This window comes from Rhincodon typus, chromosome 4 (genome assembly GCF_021869965.1).
Source record: "Rhincodon typus isolate 14 chromosome 4, sRhiTyp1.1, whole genome shotgun sequence".
In the NCBI taxonomy this organism is placed as follows: Eukaryota; Metazoa; Chordata; class Chondrichthyes; order Orectolobiformes; family Rhincodontidae; genus Rhincodon; species Rhincodon typus.
In genome coordinates this window covers 5,712,498-5,731,935 of record NC_063335.1, presented here as the reverse complement: position 1 = coordinate 5,731,935, position 19,438 = coordinate 5,712,498, and the positions used below count along the sequence as shown (strand labels likewise).

The window sequence follows — 19,438 nt, the reverse complement described above, 5'->3', positions numbered from 1 at the left end:
GCTCAATCATACTCTCAGCTCCAACTATAATGCTCTTGTTTCTATCAAAGCCTTTCACCTCTCCTGTTGTTGATCTCCCTGAAGGAGGGGTTTCATCTTTCATCTTCAAGCTATCAATTTCAAGGATGTAGACTTGGGATACAACTAGATTAGACAATCATTTCCAGGTCTAGCTAGGCCATACTAGAAATTGTTGAAGGCTTCATGCAGTATTCCAAAACCATCTTGGAACACGAAGATGATAATACTTTAAATAAAATGTGGAAAATGTAATCAAATGCAGTTTTTTTACTTCTTTCCTCATTCTCACCACTAAGCTTATTTTCTCAGCATCTCTCCCATGCTATTTTCACCTACAAGTGGAAAGAGCTTATGCACTTTTTTGTTAATAAAATTAAGACCAATGGTTCAGCTGCCTCTGCTACATGCCTACTTTCCTTTTGCCACCAAGGTATAGTTCCCCTTTCCTAACCCTGAACTTGTATCTTGTTTCAGTTTCTGTACAATTTCTTACCTATTGTGTATGATCTCATAGTATCCACAGGTTTCTGATCTCTTGATTTGTACCACTGAACTGATTTCCATCCTTCCTGGATGCCATACCTCCCTTTTGCTGCTCCTCTTTATAAAATGATACATTTTTAGTCTTAAGCTATTTTAATCATTGTCAACAGCTTCTCATCAACCAATAAACTCACAGGTTTCCTTGGATTTTTTTTTCACATTCAACATCTCTCAGTGCTGAAGATGCTCCCTACTCTCTGTAATGTTTTCATACTTGCTGCCTTCTTTCTCTTGGTATTGTGTTCATAATGAAGACATACTCCTCCCTCCACACTCTTCATTATTCTGGCTGTCTCCTCTCTCGGCACTGTGTCTCGAATGTAGCAGTGAAGTGTTTACTGTATTTACTGTATTGACAGATGTTTCAAGTACTAGGTTTGCCAACAAAGGAATCCACATCAAGCACAAGTGGGATGTGGTGCCAGGCCATTGCAATAATCTGGTTTTCCATGAACAGAATTACCAACTGTAGACAGTATCAAACAAAGCAACTGAATGAGTCTGCACAGGTGTTCTGGTTTACATCCATCTGATGTCACCTTGAGAAGAACAGGTGATATCTTAGCTATGGCCTTTCAGCACCCCAATGACATACAACAGAGTGCTCTCCAGCATATTGTTAGCGAGTGTACAGCTCTGACATGTGAAGGATGATTGTGGAAGATTGCTGTACCCTCATGGGCTCCAAATCCAGTGGTCATTGGCCAAGGACAACTGAGCAGTCAAAGCAGTCCATCTCCGGTTCTGATTCAGCCATGAAGAAAAGAAAGAGTAAAGGTTGGTAATTTCAGAAGACTATATACATCAATGCATCAGACACTATTATATTCTTATATACTTGCTCCTACTTGAAACACACATTATGTTGCACCACTTCACCATCTTGCCCATACTTGGTTACTGGGAGGCAAGTGATGTTTTCAGTTGTTTTAATGACAGGTAGGGAGTCAAAAATTGATGGCATATGAGGAATATGAAAGGGATGCTTGATTGTTGCAGCACTTTAGAGTTTGTGGTTTTCAGTGTGGATTTGGAAAAATGCATCTTATATATGTTAGATAGGTACACCAGTATAACCTTAGTGAACCTCATAAAAATTGGACTTCCTGGCCTCAGGAGACATCACTGCCCATAGGAACATGGAAGGAGGACATTCAGCACATCGAGCTTGCCTGTCATATTAGAAGATGACTAATCAACTTCTGTTTTTATTCCGTCTTCATTGGCTGGGTCAGAATTAATTGACTGATTACTAGCCCCAGTTGGTCTGAAGAAACTGATGGTGAGCAACTTTCTTGAATTGTTGCAGTCTAGTTGTAGGTACACTTGTTATGTGGTTAGGGTGGGAGTTCCAGGATTTTCAACCAGCGACAATGAAGGTCAAAATTCCTGATGTCATTTTTCCACTCTGTCTCTGTATCCCTTAATGTCATTAGTCTACAGAAATCTACTGATTTTTACTGAGAGCTTGCTCAATGATTGAGCTTCCACAGCACTCTGGGAAAGAATTCTAAAGATTCACCACCCTCTCAGTGAAGGAACTTCTCATTTCAGTCTGATATGGTCTGCTTAATCTGAAGTCACCAGTTAGGGGAAATATTCTCTCTATATCTACTGTGTCATGCCCTGTAGGAAATTCATATTTCCCAATGATAACACTTCTTGTTCTTCAAAATCCGAGGGACCCAACTTCTTCAACCTCTCCTCGTAAGACAATCCCGCCATGCCAGGTTTTAATCTAGCGAACATCCTTTGAACAGTCTTTATGACAAGTCCATATGTTCTTAAATAAGGAGGCCAAAACTGTTCACTGTACTCCAATTGAGATTTTACCAAGACAATATATAATTGCAGTAACACATCTTTACTTCTGTACTCAAATCCCTTTGAAACCATTGCTGATATATTACTTGCCTTCCTCATGACTTGCTGCAGCTGTATGCTAGCTTTTAGTTGTTTGTAAAGCGTTACAGGGCAATCTTGCGATTATGTAATTGTGCTGCATTTTACTGAGTGTAAATACAGTAGTCTGGACAAAGTTATAATACACTTACACTGCATTGTACTCCACTGCACTGTGTTGCCTGAAAGAACACCATGAGATTAACAATGTGGACCAGAAGATTCCCATGAACACATACAAAAGACTGATTAGCCCTTACTTAATGTAATTATAAGATCAGAGGCTGGTATATCATTGATTAAAACTAAACACTGTTATACATGCCAATGTACAATAAATTATGTTACTTTGAAATCGCAATCTGAGGATACTTCTTGAATTTGCTTTCTCCCCAACCACTGCTTCCAAACCAAAACTCAGTGTGGCAAGAAATCACACGAGAAAAGGCTTATGATTTATGGACAAGGACACCCAGATTCTTTTGCACACCTACATTTCCCAGCCTCTCATCATTTAAGAAACATTCTGCCTTTCTGTTTTTTCTACTATAGTGAAAAACTTCACATTTATGCATATTATATTCCATCTGTCACATTCTAGCCCATTCACTAAACCTGTTCAAATCCTCTTGAAGCCTCTTGGCATCCTCCTCACAAATTATATTCCCATTTAGTTTGGTGCTACCCAGCAAATGTGGAAATTCAACAACTGGTTCCCACATCGAAATCACTTATATAGATTATGAATAGTTGTGGACGTAACACTGACCCTTCTGGTACCCTGCTTGCAACAAACTGGTCTTCTGAGTGGGATCCATTTATTCCTATTCTCTGTCATACAGTTATGCAGCACAGAAGTGGCCCTTTAGCCCATCAAGTCTGCATTGACCTATAATACTACTGTCCTGTGTGGTGCCTAATCTAAAGTCAAAAAGCCTTCTGAAAATCAAAATACACTACATTCACTGGTTCTTCTTTGTCTATGTTAATTGGTAACATCCAAAAAACTCTGAGTTTGTCAAGCATTATTTCCCTTTCATAAATCCATATTAGTTGTGTCCAATTTTGCCAATCCTTTCATGTGTTCATTATCACATCCTTTATAGTAGATTATAACATTTTGCACTACTGATATCAGATGAACTGGTCTGTAGTTCTCAACTTATTCTTCCTCTTCTTAAATACTAGGATTATACTTGCTACCTCCATTATGAACCTTTCCAGAATCCATGGGATCACAAAAGATATCTACAGATGTGTTTACTATCCCTATTGCAATTTCTTTCAATGTTCCAGGATGAAACTCTTCTAGTCCAGGTGTTTTCTCAATTCTCAACCCAGCTAATTTTTCAAGCACTCCCTCTTCACTAATATTAATATCTGGCAGTGTTCGGTTACAGAAGTCTCTTGGTTGGGGGTGGGGCTGGGGGGAGGGTAAGTTTATTTTGAGAGATTTGTATCCTTTCCTATTCAAACAGATGTAATGGTTGTTTAGTTTCTCCACTATTTCCCTGTTTTCCACTAAAATATCCCCTGTCCTCACCTCTTACGGCCCTAAATATATCCTTGCTAATTATTTCCTTCTATATATTGATAGCAGGTTTTATGTTCTTCCTTTATATTTCTCACATTCTCTTATTTTCTTTGTCAGTTTTTTTTTTACCTCCTTATGCGTCCTAAATTACTACCAATCTTCAGGCTTACCATTATTCCTAGAATTCTTATAAGCCACTTCCTTTGACAATGCAATCTTCAACTTTGTTTGTTATTTATGTGCTTTAGAGGAATGTACACCTGTTGTAGACTTTTAGTATTTCTTTACGGAATATCCATTGCCTGTCTGCTGTCAACATTTTGAGTGTATTTTCTCAATCCACCATCACCAATTTGCTCTCATACTCTTAGATACCCTTGCTCAGATTTAAGACCCTAAGTTTAGAATGTACAGGTAGTTCTCCTTTAACACAATAGTTGCATTCTTATGCGCCCTTGTGCTATAGAAAATTACTATACTGTACAGTAGAAAGTTTGTGTTATCCAAACAGTGTCCACTATTCTTCAATAGCGTTACAGCCAATTCGCGTTAACAAAACACGTGCTATAGCAGAATGACCTGCATTATGTCACATTCAATTTCCATATAAAATTCTAACGTATTATGTTCACTATTTTCAAAAGTCTCCTTTACAACAAGGTTATTAATTAGTCCATTCTCATTATACAACACCAATTTGAAAACAGCTCAAATCCCAGTTGGCTCTTCAAAATAATTTCAGAAATCCATTACTTACACCTCCCAGCAATTCATCTCCCACTGCATTAGTGCTAACTTGGTTCATGTAGTGCAAAATGGGAAACTGAAGTTTCCCATTACCCATGTTGCATGCATCTCTAATTTCCTGATTTATAGCATGCCCAACATTAGTACTACAGTTTAATGTTGCATGAACAATGCCCACCCCAATGTTTGCTTCCCCTTTTCCCTATTTCTTAACTCCACCGAAATTGATTCTACATCTTGATCCTTTGATCCAAGGTCCTCTCTTATGTTATTCCTTGTTAGAAGTGTTAGCCTACCACCAACCAATGTTAGCTGCTTCATCAAGGGCATTCCCTCCGTGTTAACATCAGAGGTGGGAATCCTTGCTGCAGTGTTCAGTTCCTTCTTGACTCAAACTCTTAAGCCGACCATGTCCATACATGGCAAGATCTTGGTAACATTCTGACTTTGGCTGATCAAATAGCAAGTAATATTTGCACTATATCAATTACCAGGCAATGACCATCTCCAACAAGAAAAAGTCTAACCACACCTCCCTTGACTTATATGGCATTACCATCACTGAACACCCTACTGTCAACACCTTGGGGATTACCAGTGACCAGAATTGAACTGCACCAACCATATCAATAACTGTAGCTATAAGTACAGGTGAGAAGCTAGACATTCTGTGATGAGTAACTCACCTTCGCAGTCCTCAAAGCTTGTCCACCACCTACACAGCACAAGTCAGGAGTCTGAATACTCCTCACTTACCTGTATGAGTGCAGCTCCAACAACACTCACAAAGCTCACTACCACACAGAACAAAGCAGCCCACTTGTTTGGCACCAAATTAACATTCACTCCTTCCACCACCACTGCACTGTGACAGCAGTGTGCACCAATTACAAGTTGCACTGTGGCAACTGTTAAGGCTCATTTAGCAGCTACTTCAAAATTTGTAATCTCTACCAGCTAGATAGACACCACCGCCTTCAAAATCTCCCTCAAAATCACACACCATCTTGACTTGGAATGATATCATAGTTCCTTCATTGTCATTGTATTAAAATCCAGAAGCTCACCTTCTAATGGCACTATTGGTGTACATGGGTTAAATGGACTGCAGTGTTTAAAGGACTATAGGGATAGGGAACAAATACTGCCCTTGCTAATGCTGCTCAATTCCTTGAAATAAAAACTAAATAACTTTAAATCAGTGCCCTGTGGTTCTCAGACCTAAGGGAATAGTTTCATTCTATCTACTCTTTGCAGACTTTTCATGAATTAGGGCACTTCTATCAAACCTCCTCACAGTCTTCATGAAAGAAAATAACCTTCTTCTCCAATATAAAACAAAGGACTGTGGATGCTGAACATCTGAAACAAAAGCAGAAATTGCTGGGGAAACTCAGCAGGTCTGGCAGCATCTGTGGAAAGGAAACAGAGTTAATGTTTTGGGTCCAGTGAAGAAGGGTCACTTTTCAGGGTGAAAACGAACTATTCAATATCGTTTGTTTCTGACACTCAAATCAACTTTATATCCATGCTGTCAATGTCCCATTTGATCCCAATTGTACTGGAAAGTCTAATATATCACGGCTACAAAGACCTTTTGGAAATCTGTGTGGACCACATTCGGTGCATTGACCCCATCAACCTCTTTTGTTACTTTATCAAGGAAACCAATCAAGTTGGTTCAACATGACTTGCCAAAATCCACATTAATTTTCCTTAAATCAATCAACACATCCATATGGCTGTTTATTCTGTCCAAGATTATCATTTCAACATATTTCTTCCCACTGACAGGGTGAAACTGACTGGCCCATAGTTGCTGGGTTCCTTCTTTTCTTTTGTTTTTGTTTTTTCTTGTTTTTGAAAAACTTGCTGTTTTCCAATCCTTTGGCCCCGCTATTGTATCTATTTAGGATTAGGGATTGATGGGCAGTACATCTACAATTTCCCTCAGCATTGTCAGAAGTATCAGATCTGGTCCTAATGAATTATCAACTTGAATATCTCTACTTGATCAATTTTTAGCTCATTCAGCATCTCAACTATCTCCTCATTCACTAAAACTCCATTTGCACTTTCTTCTTTGGTGAAAAAAAAATGAACAGTCCTCATTTTGCACCTCAGCTTCCTTGGTGATCCTCCTTTTGTTCATAAATTCCCAAACTCACTTTTTGCTAACATTTTGATATTTATTAGCTGATAAAAAAAAACTTTGAGTCCCTTCTCCATTAGCAGCTACCATTCCTTTCTCACACTGTTTCTTTGCATCTCCTTCGTCTGTTTCATTTTCTCTCTGAACACTTCAAATTTAGTGAAGGTCTCACTTGTATTATCTACCTGACATCTGTCATATGTATCCTCTTCTTGCTGAGACTTCATTGCCCTCTAACGCTCCCTTGTAGGTACATAGTTCAGGGTACAGTTGAAGTATCTCCTACTTAAAGCAATTCAATAATCCAGATATTTCAGATTTGCTTGCTAATCTTCCATGCCAATTTGTCTGGGACAGGTCCATTCTTAAACAACTAAAATTAGTCCTCCTTCTATCAAGTAGATTGCTTCTTAGTGATTTCCATATTATTTGATTTCCTATGATCAGTGTTCCCCAAATATTCACCTACTGACATTGACCCACTTGGCCCACCTCATTCCGGAGAACCACATCTGCCTTTCCAATAGCGGTGTTTGTGTACACTATCCTCGGTGCTGCTCCTCCCTAGCTCATGCACTTGTGGTCTAACTTCAGCTGTCTCAATAGCTGCCATCCCTGTTTAAAGTGCCAGTGTACACCCCTCACTCTGTATCATTCCCCCTTCTCCCCATTCCTAAAATCTAAATCCCCAAGGGCTTAACTTTCCAAATGTCATCTACCTCTCTGGATGGAAGCTGTCAAATAGCTAACCTTCCATCTCAGAAAATAAACCTTTCTTCAACACTGCCAGCTTCCACTAGTCAGTGATCCAATGGCCTGTGATTCCTGCTCACCACTTGTGTCATCCTAAAAAGTGCAACTGATCACATTCAGCACCTTGATAATGACTGCTGATCAATCTTAATTGGTTTTGCCACATTCACTGTATTTCCTGCCTCACTGCTTCCTTCTCACTGGCAGTTTAATTCCTCTAACAGTTTCCATTGTCGAGAATCCAACTTGTTGCTTCCACATGAATCCGTGGTCCTTTCCCATCCGCTTCAGTGGGCACCATTAAATTCCATCTAATATTACCATTTTATCATCATTCACGTCTCTGTAATCTCTGAAAGTTTGTTCCTCAAATCTTTCCCATTGGTTGGTGTTTTATAGTAGGCACCTCGTAAAATAATGGTACCCATCATAGTACTGAGCTGTACCCAAATAGATATTGTCTCTTTAGGACATCCCTCTCCAGCACTGAATAATCTTCTTATGTCCCATCCCCTCCTTTCTTTCATTCCCTATCTTTCCTGAACAACCTGTGTGCAAGAATATGGAATACGGGATTGTGTTCTTTTATGAATCTGATTCTTGCTATTACCAGAACATCATATTTACATTTGCTGCAGCTCACAATTCATATTTATCACACTTTGTGCATTTATGTACAGATACTGTAAACTGGAATTAGAGTTTTGTGCATTCCCTCTTAATCTGACCTCAGAGTAACTTATCATTTCTTCCCCTATCTCAAATCTTGTGTACACTGTTCCACATTTTTGATGCCACATCTTAAGTTCCCAACTATACAAGTTTAAACTCTCACTCATGGCACAGATAGATTGACTGAAGGACTTTGGTTCCAGCCCTATTATGTGGCAATCTGTCTAAACTGTCTAGATCCCACCACCCCTAAAACTGGCACTAGGAATCTAAAGTCCTCTACCCTGAATCATCTCTCCAGCCATTCTGTCATCTGTTCTGTCCTCCTATTTCTATGCTCATTAGTGCCTGGCACTAGGATTAATCTGGAGATTACTACCTTTCTAGTCCTGTTTCTTAGACTCTCACCCAACTCCCTTAAATTTGCCATCATGTCGTCATCCCTCATTCTATCTATGTTATTTGTATTGAGATGAACTGTTCGGTTCTGAGGAAGGGTCACCGGACCCGAAACATTAACTCTTTTTTTTCATCACAGATGCTGCCAGACCCGCTGAGCTTCTCCAGCAACTTTGTTTTCGGTCACAACCTTTGGTTGTTCATCTTCTCCCATGAAGAATGGACATCATCAGTTCAGTGATACCCTGAGCCGTTGCATCTGGAAGGCAACTTATCATTTTGAAACCATGTCTGTTGCTGAAGACCTGCTTGTCTGTTTCACAACCACAGAATTTTCACAGAGACTTTGCTTTGGCTATACTCCCCTGATGAACCATAAGTTTAACCAGTCAGAGAACAAGATACAATCGGGGACTCCTACAGACCTGCTTCTTCCTCTGACGGTCTGGCAGCTGTTCATTGTCTCACTGCTTACACACCCTTAAGCTGTGGGGTGACCACGTTTAGGACTGCATGTACTCCTCAGACTCACAGTTGCATCAGCTGCTGCTCAAATTCTGAAACTCAGACCCGGAGCTCAATTGTGATTTGTCCAAAAATAAGAGACATCTCGGTGTTACACCATAGCACGGGATACACATTCCATACACTGAAGTTCCATGTCACATCTATATTCATTTAAGAAAAGTAAACTTAAGATGTACATAAATATTCACCAGCTGCTCAATAATCAGCTCCATCCCCTGTGCTGACAAGTTAATTCTATGTGTAGATTAACTTAAAATGTTTTTACCTAACTTGATTGTCTATGCCTTTCAAGTCTTAATCAAAAATCAGAAATTCTTCAATGCTGTTAATCTTCCTAATTTGATTTTAAATTTTATTCCACTGGATCAGAAAAATTAATTCAACATCGATCCTAATTACATGATAAATCATCTGATAAAGAATGGATAAAATATGTTAAAGATTAACTGCAGACTCACCTCTTTTGGGTGTCCTTGTGTGGTGATGTAAACGTGCAATTCTTTTCCTCCTATATGGGTCATAGCTTCATAAAAACAAGCAGGCCCCTCCTGGCCAGTGTTCATGAACCATTCTGTTCCTGGCCACACTCCTTTACTCTCCAGGCCTTGCTCATCTGCCCAGTACAATCTGGGCCTGTTCCTTAGCCTGCCACAGCGTCTTCCTTTTGCTGTTGCACTCCTGGGTTTGCTCCTTATTCCACCACACTCTCAGCCTCGCTGCTTATATGGGATCCAATATATGGTTATAGATCGTCATCCAATCCAAGACAGCTTAAGCACACCAATGCTAATCCAATCAATTAGAGATTCAAGTGCACATCCAATTTACAAACCTTTAAACTGTAACTGGCACATCCAGAAAGTGTTGAAGAAGTATCCAAGAGAGAGTGAAATATCCTTTCATACGGCTTTGAAAGAGTCTAAATACTTGACTGAGTGCAGTATGCAACACCCAGCTGTTAGAGTAAAGGAGTTCTGAAGGAGGATCACTGGACTCGAAATGTTACCTCTGCACAGTTGCTGCCTGAGCTGCTGAGTTTCCCCAGCAATTTCGGTTTTTGTTAAAGAAAGAGTTTCTAGGAGAAGGTGGACCTGCAACTAAACGTGCTAATAGTATGTAATGTGAATATCAAATGCATCAAACTTGTAAATATTTTCTGTAATGCAATAGAACTTGATACAGTGCATTCAACAAGGCTCTTCTCGTTAGGCCAGAAACATGGATATCCTCATTCACACCAGGCCACTTCAGGCTTGACAAAATGCACACACAACATGATGTCAACAGTGGGACCCTGCACAGCACGCTGTTGACCTGCTACTCACTATTTCTAAATGTTACCAGCCAAGAGAAAATTGAAATTTAGGGTTCCAAGGACAATCAGGAATGAAACATGCTAGTGACCCAGAAGACTTTATGAAAGAGAGTCTGCTGATTGCTGACAACCATGAACCCCACAAACCTCATAGCTATACTCAACACAAAATAACACAGACAGCATTTCAGATCTGACAGAAGGCACACAGGATCAGAAAATATCTGCAACTCCAAGGCAGAGATACAGGCTGCATCGCAAGGTGGAGGGTTGTGGAAGGGGGATCAAATCCAGGTTGAAACACGGACTTGACAAGACAGAGGATTACATGAGCCCGAACCAAAAAGCCCTTTACAAAAGGGGAAACCTTAAAATGTTGCAGTAATTTAGCTGAAAGGGAAGTAATTTCAGAACAATTTGCAGCTCTGGTTGCTGCCATATTGTGCATGCCACGAGACAGGGCTGGAAAGATGAAACCAAGAGAACCGTACGATAAAACTCATATTGCAATAAAAATCACTAACCAAGCCACGGAATGCAGAAAAACATTGAGCAAGTTAAAGAAATTAATGATTCTGGTCTAACAAAGAAATTCTGTGGGGAAAATAAGGAGAACACAGGGGAAGTCATAGCAGGGCTCTGAAAACAAGGAAAAGCTGCATTACAGCTGCAAAGGGATGAGAAATCTCCATTAAAGTTGCAGACTACGAGAAAACCTTACAGCATGTGTGTGAAGCACAGGAAAATCCTAATGTATAGCCAGAACTGTGGGAAAACTGCTTTTACAGCAGAATAAAAGTAATTACTGAAGATAAAATACTCAGGGTTTGGATGAAGACTTGTAGCTTGGGTGCTGGTTGTAGATATTGGTGTGTTCACTGAGCTGGGAGGTTTGATAGCAGATGTTTTGTCCCCTTACTAGATGACATCCTCTGTGCTGTGGAGCCTCCTGTGAAGTGCTGTGAAGCAACCCGCATCCACGAACACCAGCCAGATGTCCTTAGTTTCAGTATACACAGACAAGAAAAACCACACTTTTACCTGGAACAACACTACTATCATAGGACAAGCCAAACAGAGGATAGCCAGGGAATTCTTGGAGACTTGGCATTCATCCGCAGACTCCACCAACAAACACATTGAATTAGACCCGATATACCGACCATTACAACGCACAGCCAGAACTGGCACCTACCAGGAACAGAAAAAAAACAGATGATATAAATTCGAACCAGCACAGGACAGCAACGCTTCACAGGTGGCTCCACAGCACTGAGGATGTCACCTTGCAAGGGGACGAAATGTCTGCTAACGAACCTCCCAGCTTGGCGAACACACCAACATCTACAAGATAAAATACCTCATATCATTAGGAAACTATGGAATCAGAGATAGTATTTCCAGGAAGATTTAATTTCAGAGATTGGCCAGACAGTACAAAAAATTCAACATCCTGGAGGTATACAAAATAGCTTCAAAAGTGGATAGAAAGACATAAGTTGAATTAATAAATACACTTCTGTAAACAATTGGGAACATAGAAGATAATGTCATTGCTCAGTAAAAGGTAAATAAAAGATGAAGAGGCATTGAAAGCCTTTGACAATTAATTCAACCTCAGAACTAATAAAGAACTTGAAGGCTAAGATTTAACAAAAAAAAAGTGCAGCATCCAGGTAGGTCCGTAGATAAAATTATTAATGATCTCAACAGGCTAGTGAAGAGATGAAGCTATGGTGATTTGTAGTCAAAATTCAGAAGAGACCTCAGACCATTGTAGGTACTACTGATGAGTCTTTTTCAGATCTATTAAAGCACAAACAAGATCTAGTTCAGATGGTGAGTGAAGCAGAGGTCCAGAAGAAAAACATCCTAAGATAGGAGAAGTCAAAAAATAATGCAGGGGGTCTATAGAGTCTATTCATTTTTTAAGGTTAAAAAGAACGCAACAACAACAAAAAACCACACCAAATAAGTCAATGCAGGAGGTAGGTTAGATATCAAATACTAAAATGCAGTACAGCAAAGAAACTTCACAGCATAAACATACTAAACCAAATGCTTTTGTTACAAGAAAGTAGGTTACTTTCAAAAGATATGCTGAAGCAGGACACAGTCATAGAAAAATAAAATACCGAGAACTACACAAGAGATAAATTAGGTAAATATAAACCCAAACTTTTCCTAGGGGAAATTAATGACCTAAATAATTAAGGATGCATACACTTACATCAATGGATATCTCGCATTTCCAACGCTTACACTGTAGTATTGTCAGATAGGTAAGCCTTTCTTGACAAAGCACTACATGCAGCAACAGAATCTCAGCTTCACGATCCAAGGGGCTTTGCACTTAATAATAAAGGTATGCCGCAAGCAAATTTCTAACACAGGAAATACCAAATACTAGAAATCCTTATTATGTTTCACAACAAATAATTTTCACTCCTCAATGGAAGTGTCTGCAATGTCAAACACATCCAAAATGCAGAAGGACGTTAAATAACTAAATATGAAGAAAAAGCCAGTAGAAGAGTTGCTGGACTTAATAAGCTCATGACATAACCTAAACGAAAAACAGAATCTTCTAAGGTTAGTTATATTGGAATAACACATTGTTTTGCAGCATCAAGAGAAGCATCATAGAAGAGATAACTCTAAACATATGGCTGAAAAGTATTCCACTGCTATCAAAATGAAAGAGAATTCAGGTCACAAGTTCCAACAATGCTCAAACCATAGTGCGAACCAAGAGGCAACAAATACACTGTCTACATCACTCAAGAGGGTGTTGAAGTAACTCCACAGAGGCCGGTATCCCATCATCAAGTCACCTTTTATTTACACGTGCATAGTACTTGACTCTGATCCAGCTCCCTCAGAGCCAGCTCTCAGAATGAACAGGTTGACTGACACTCCTGTTTAAAGCTGTCAGCCACGGCTCCCTGATTGGACCAGGTTAACAACCCCAATCAAGGAACTCATATTCTATGAGGTCTATCTGGCTGACCTCGTTACAATCACTACAGATGTAACAGTAATATACAGTCAACAGAAACATCTGCAACTAAATGGAGTCAGATTGTAACACAGCAGTGAGCAACTATTTTTGACAAATTCATGCCTGATGTTAGCTGGTGAGGCAATTAAGAAGGGAGTTGTTTGACCAAAATATCCAACTTCTCCAATTTTCAACAAGGAGAATCCCCAGCAAAAAATAACACATTGAGAATAAAGCTCCAGCGAGGAACCTGGAGAGTAAACACACATCGCCAAAGTCCTCTCCGAAAGAAATACCATTGTTAAAGACCCTTCCCCACACCACCTCCAGTTCAAGAGAGAACTGCAGACCTCAGAGCATAAGGAAGACAGTCTACGTCAACTACCTTCTAACTCAACAAACTACCTTTCTTTTAAGTCCAAAGAAAACATGTTCAAGGAGAATTCAAACCCAAGCATTGACCCATGTGTCACATCACTGGTTACAAACTGCCAACCCTAAAATGTTCCAGTTATTCATATTCTTGTCTATGAGACCTACTTCCTGTTCTCTTTATCATTTTCTAATTAAACTGCTGACCACTCAATATTACTTCTTGATCTTGATATTACGTTCATGTTGTAAACCGTTCCCTATCTTCCAGTATTTCTTTTCAAATGCATCATCATCATTCTCCTTCTCAAAAAAGCTCACCTTGCACCTTCTGTCCCTCTAATCGTCTGCACCAATATCGCTTTTCTCTCCATAGTATTCTTCTTCTTAGCCTATAACTATTTATTGTTTTGTTGGTTGTTAGTGTTGTTGGCAAAAACCAACATTTCTTCCCCAACCCCGATTGTCCTTAAACTGTAGCTTCCTAGGCCATGTCAGGGGGCAGTTAAGAGTTAACCATATTGCTGAGGATCGGGATTCATATATAGCACAGACTAGGTAAGGACAGCAGACTTTCTTTGCTGGGGATATTAATGAGCCAGATGAGTTTTTACGATAATCAACAATAGCTTTAATGTCACCATTACTGATAGTTCATGAATCTGGAATTAAAAGCTACTAAGTTTAAATTCCAGCAGTAGCCAGGCTGAGATCCGAACCCACGTCCCAGAGGATTGGACCTCTGCCTTTCTAGATTTGTGACAATCACAGTCTCTCCCTAACTAATCTACATGCTCTTTAAGTAGCACAGTTGGGCATCCTTTATGCCAGTTAACATCATGTTTAATTGTACAAATGCTAGAGAGAGCATAAGCTGTGGCAATGACTTTAAAAATGGTAGCCCTGGCATCAGATCAGTGTTGTACACAGATTGACTCCACACTCTGTCCGACGTGGGGCTCTGGTGGGCGTAAAGTACACAAGTGAGAACAAATTTACAAATATAGCTTTCCCTGGAACAACATCTAATTTAGCTCCCAAAATGTTTTAATGATGGAGTCCATGTAATTGAATGTATTTTTTTCCTAATCCCACTCACATCACAGTGTTATCACGTAACATTTGGAACAGTTACACCAAGCTGGTGAAACTAATTGGGAAATCGACCTAATTGTTTGGTTTTTGAAAAAAGCATAAACAGAGTATTAACATTGTACTTGCAGAAAATGGGTTCGAGAAGATCAAGTGACTTCCTTTGTGGTTTCTTGACAGACCAAGACTGGTATGACAAACATACTTCTGGGACATTACTGCTGGTGTCATGAGATGGGCTTTCAAATAAAGTCATGCAGTAAAATGATCTTAACTAGAATATTGTTAGGATACCAAACATTTCCCCATGGTGTGTCAACTGCAATCATTTCTGCCCATTAATGGGAAGATGGTATTCATCGATACACCAATCAAGTGACTGAACCTGGTTAGAGAGGCTTTATTATTCAGTAAAGGTTAGGCAGTAAGTTACCAGCACTTCAGAGGGAAAGATCATTTAGTGAAAGATAAGAATCCTGTCTGTCCTTTCAGACAGTGAAAAAAGGGTGAATTTCTTTTACTTGTAAGATTATATTTCTTCAAGGTAGAAGCTCAGCCATAACTGCATCTGATACAGCCAGAATTTCCAACCTCCAGCTGTTTTTCAAAGAACCAAGAGAATCCTACAGGCCTGCAATACTTTCATCCATCATCTTACAGGACTGTTTCTTGCTCCTCTGTAAGTAATCTCCAACATACATGTTACACCTCTACAAATCATCTTTTCTTGCATGCACTCACATGCTTGCTTGTTTGGAAATTGAGTGTTTGTTGCATTTACATTTCGGGTGTTGAGAAAATAAACATTTATCTTTCTTCTTGATTTAAATTTATAAGAAAGCCTTTTCACATCCATTCTTTAAAGCAGTGGTGCTTAAAGATGGTTATAATACTCCTCAAAAATACAATGCAATGCAGTCAGCTGAGAGGTGAGAAAATCCACATCTTTCCCTTTTTGTAAAATATTGTTTTGACTTCTCTTCCATTTGCTTGATAATATTTCTGTATATGCAATATTTTTGCACTTTTTGCATGCTGACCAACACTTATCTGTAAGCCAATGCCACAAAAAACAGGTTAGCATGCCATTGATGTTACTGGACTTCAGGGTGGTTTTTGTGTTTGTCTAGATCACAAAGTGATGATACTTTAAGTATAATTAATTGACTTACAGGTACTTTGGAACACACTGAGTTTTAGACTTGCTTCATCAACAAGTGTTACTAATTTTAATATTCACATATATCCCGTGATTATTTATAGCAACGTATTCCCCCCTACCCCCATGGTCATATATTTCCACATTGGGATACTTAAGGAACATTATCCTACAAAGTTTGCACCTGGTGCTTCAAGTTATCAGAACCTGTTGGAAACTTGAGGTTTTCTCAAAGTTATATTGTATCATTATTTCTAAATATTTTGCACAGCACCACTAGGTTAACAACCATTTCAATCTTTAATTGGCTACATAGCTTGTTAACTACTTGTGAATATTAAAGAATCATAAAAGCAGCAAATCAAATGCACTTGCAATAACTTCACACAAATCCATTCCATGGTAATGTGCTATAATCACAGTATGCAAAGTTTTATAATTTCCAACCCACCAATACAGTGAAAAGTTGACACTTTGTATACTTTTGTCTAAAATTTCTAAGAAGTCCCAAACTCTGGGATGACCTTTTCCTTGTTAGCAGCATTATTCTTTGTGTGGCCAACATCAAGATTCTTTCCTTCTGCTGACATTGTCCTACTTTTGCTACAAATAAATCAAAACTCAATCTTGATACACTACCCTGTGCTAAATTTAATTTCCATCCCTTTGCGGTTGTGCCAATTATGCAGCATAATGATAAACCCTGGCTTATTTAAGTTACTGACCTCACCTCATCTGTGGCAGTCAGAAAGATTAACATAGCTCCAAACTTGTTTCTGGGTGAAAAAAAGTGGGACACATCAAATGATAATCTCAATTTCCTGCTAGATTCCTGGTGATTTTACCTCAGTTGGAAAAGAACCCATTTTTCTGAGACTTGGAAAATATTAACAGGTACAGGCTCTTTCTTAATATAGGCATAATTCTTATCCTTAATACTAATTTGGAAGTTTCTACATTTCCATTACAAGTGTCTACACTTATGAAACTTTTGAATCCCGAGAGTGTGACTTTTTTTGGCAATGGTAAAGGAAAAAAAAGATTCCTTCTGCTGATTCTCCTCAGTATCCCCTGTATTTGATATTAACTAGAGAAATCTTAACCTTTCCCAGACTAAAATAAAACATATTCCTTACTAAAATTAGTACTATTCTTTCCGTCAATCATTATTAATTCTTAATTTATCTGGATATGTGACAGGGCCCACTATTTAAAGTACTCCACATAAAACAACAGGTTATCATCGGTTCTCTTAAGAGTGCAATTAAGAAATCAATTTCTGCTTCATGTTGATTTTAACTGTGCCAAATGTGAAACAGACTCTGTAGTTTTTTTTTCCATATTTATTCACAGGATACAGCTATCACTGGCAAGGCCAGAATTTATTGTTGCCCTTCAGAGGATGGCAGTGGATCATTCTGCTGAATACAAATGCATGATTTTCTAGTCTGTTTTGGAGGGAATCAGGAGATAGTCACTTTGCAGTGGGTCTGGAGTTACATACTGATCAGGCTTGGAAAGGAGGAAAGATTTCCTATACGGCATAAGTAGACAAGATTTGTTTTTACAACGTCATATAGTTTCATGTTCGCCTTTCCAGATTTATTTTAATTTAGTTAATTAAATTTAAATGCTCTGGTTGCTGTGTGAGAATTTGAACACATGCTTGCACAGCATTAGTTTAGGCCTCTAGGTTACTAGCTCAGTGATTTAACTACTATACCCAGTAATGGAGAGCATAAAACCCCACTCCACTCCAGGTTCAGCTGTAGTTCTAGATGCAATTTTGTACAGCAGTGATAATAAAGTTAAATTGCTTTACACTGACACATTTTGTGATATAAACAACTTGTATTTGAAAAATTGGGTCTGTTTTCATTGGAACAAAGGATAGAACAAGTGAAGAGGAACAGAAAATCATTAAAAAATAATACAAGTTCTGAGGAAGGGTCACCAGACTGAAAACGTTAACTGTTTTTTCCTTCACAGATGCTGCCAGACATGCTGAGCTTTCCCAGAAACTTCTGTTTTTGTTCCAAAAAATAATACGAAGCAGGTGAGGCATCCATTGTTCACTTGAGTGGGATTAGCCTCACCTGATTCCATCTATGGAGGGAGAAACAGTGTTAATATATCAGGTTGAAAACCTCTTATCAGAACTTCAGATGACATGTTAATTTAATGAAAGTGATCAAGATTAGAAAGGGGGGTCTGAAATAGATAGAAACAAACTACAGGGGTCAGAAAAACAGAGGACACAAAATAAAAGATTAAGTGAAGGAGACATCCAACAGCGTGAGAGAGAAAGTTTTTCTATAGAGGGTTGTGAGGCTATGGAATGAACTTAAGAGTTAATGACTGAAACAGATTATCTCAACATTTACAAGTAGTTTAGGTAAGTGGTTAAACCAAAGGGGATTATATAAAGAAAAAAGGAAGAACATGGTTAGTACGAAGGATTTAATATTAGCTGTGGGAAAACTACAAGAATCAGTCACGAGGGAGGGATAAACTGACAGAGGCACATGAACAAATATGAGCTGATCAAATAAATCAATCAGTAGGGTTTAAGGGGAAATCTGACCAGAGAAGGGGGTTAGAACTGATAGCTTGCTTATGTTGAAAACTGAAGACAACAGCTTCAGATTCCCTAACATTTAATTGCAGGATTTGTTTTTTAATGCAATTTTGGATGGACAATAGGGAGACAAATCAGATGCAGTGGTGGGTGGGGAGCTGGAAACAGATGGTAATGAGATAGTGTTCAGTGTTGCATGGAATCTAAAGTGTCTTTTGGTGATATCACCAACGGCGATTGTAAATGGTGCAGAAGGAGGAAAGGAAACCACTGAAGGAGCATTACTGATTCTGACAAAGAGAAAAAGGAATAAAATCAGGTGAGGCTAATTCCACTCAAGTGGACAATGGAGAAGAGGCACTTAAGGAGGATGATGTAATCAAACTTGTTAAAGGTTACTGAGATAACAAGGTGTAGAGCTGGATGAACACAGCAGGCCAAGCAGCATCAGAGGAGCAGGAAGGCTGATGTTTCGGGCCTAGACCCTTCCTCAGAAAAATTGTTAAAGGTTGCTGACAGACTTACAAGGGTAAGGATTGACAAGCATAGTGAACCACTATCATAGCCATGTAGGATGATGATGATGATGTAGCTTTGATAAGGGCCACTTCAGCACTAGGGCAGAAATGTAATTAGAGATAGCAGGAACTGCAGATGCTGGAGAATCTGA

General features: G+C 39.0%; 1 protein-coding gene across 2 annotated transcripts in view; it reads right to left on the bottom strand.

The window, feature by feature from the left end:
* Window positions 1–19,438, bottom strand: part of LOC109921639 (SH3 and cysteine-rich domain-containing protein-like) — a 71,674-nt gene that overhangs the window by 33,253 nt on the left and 18,983 nt on the right. The window lies entirely within an intron of this gene.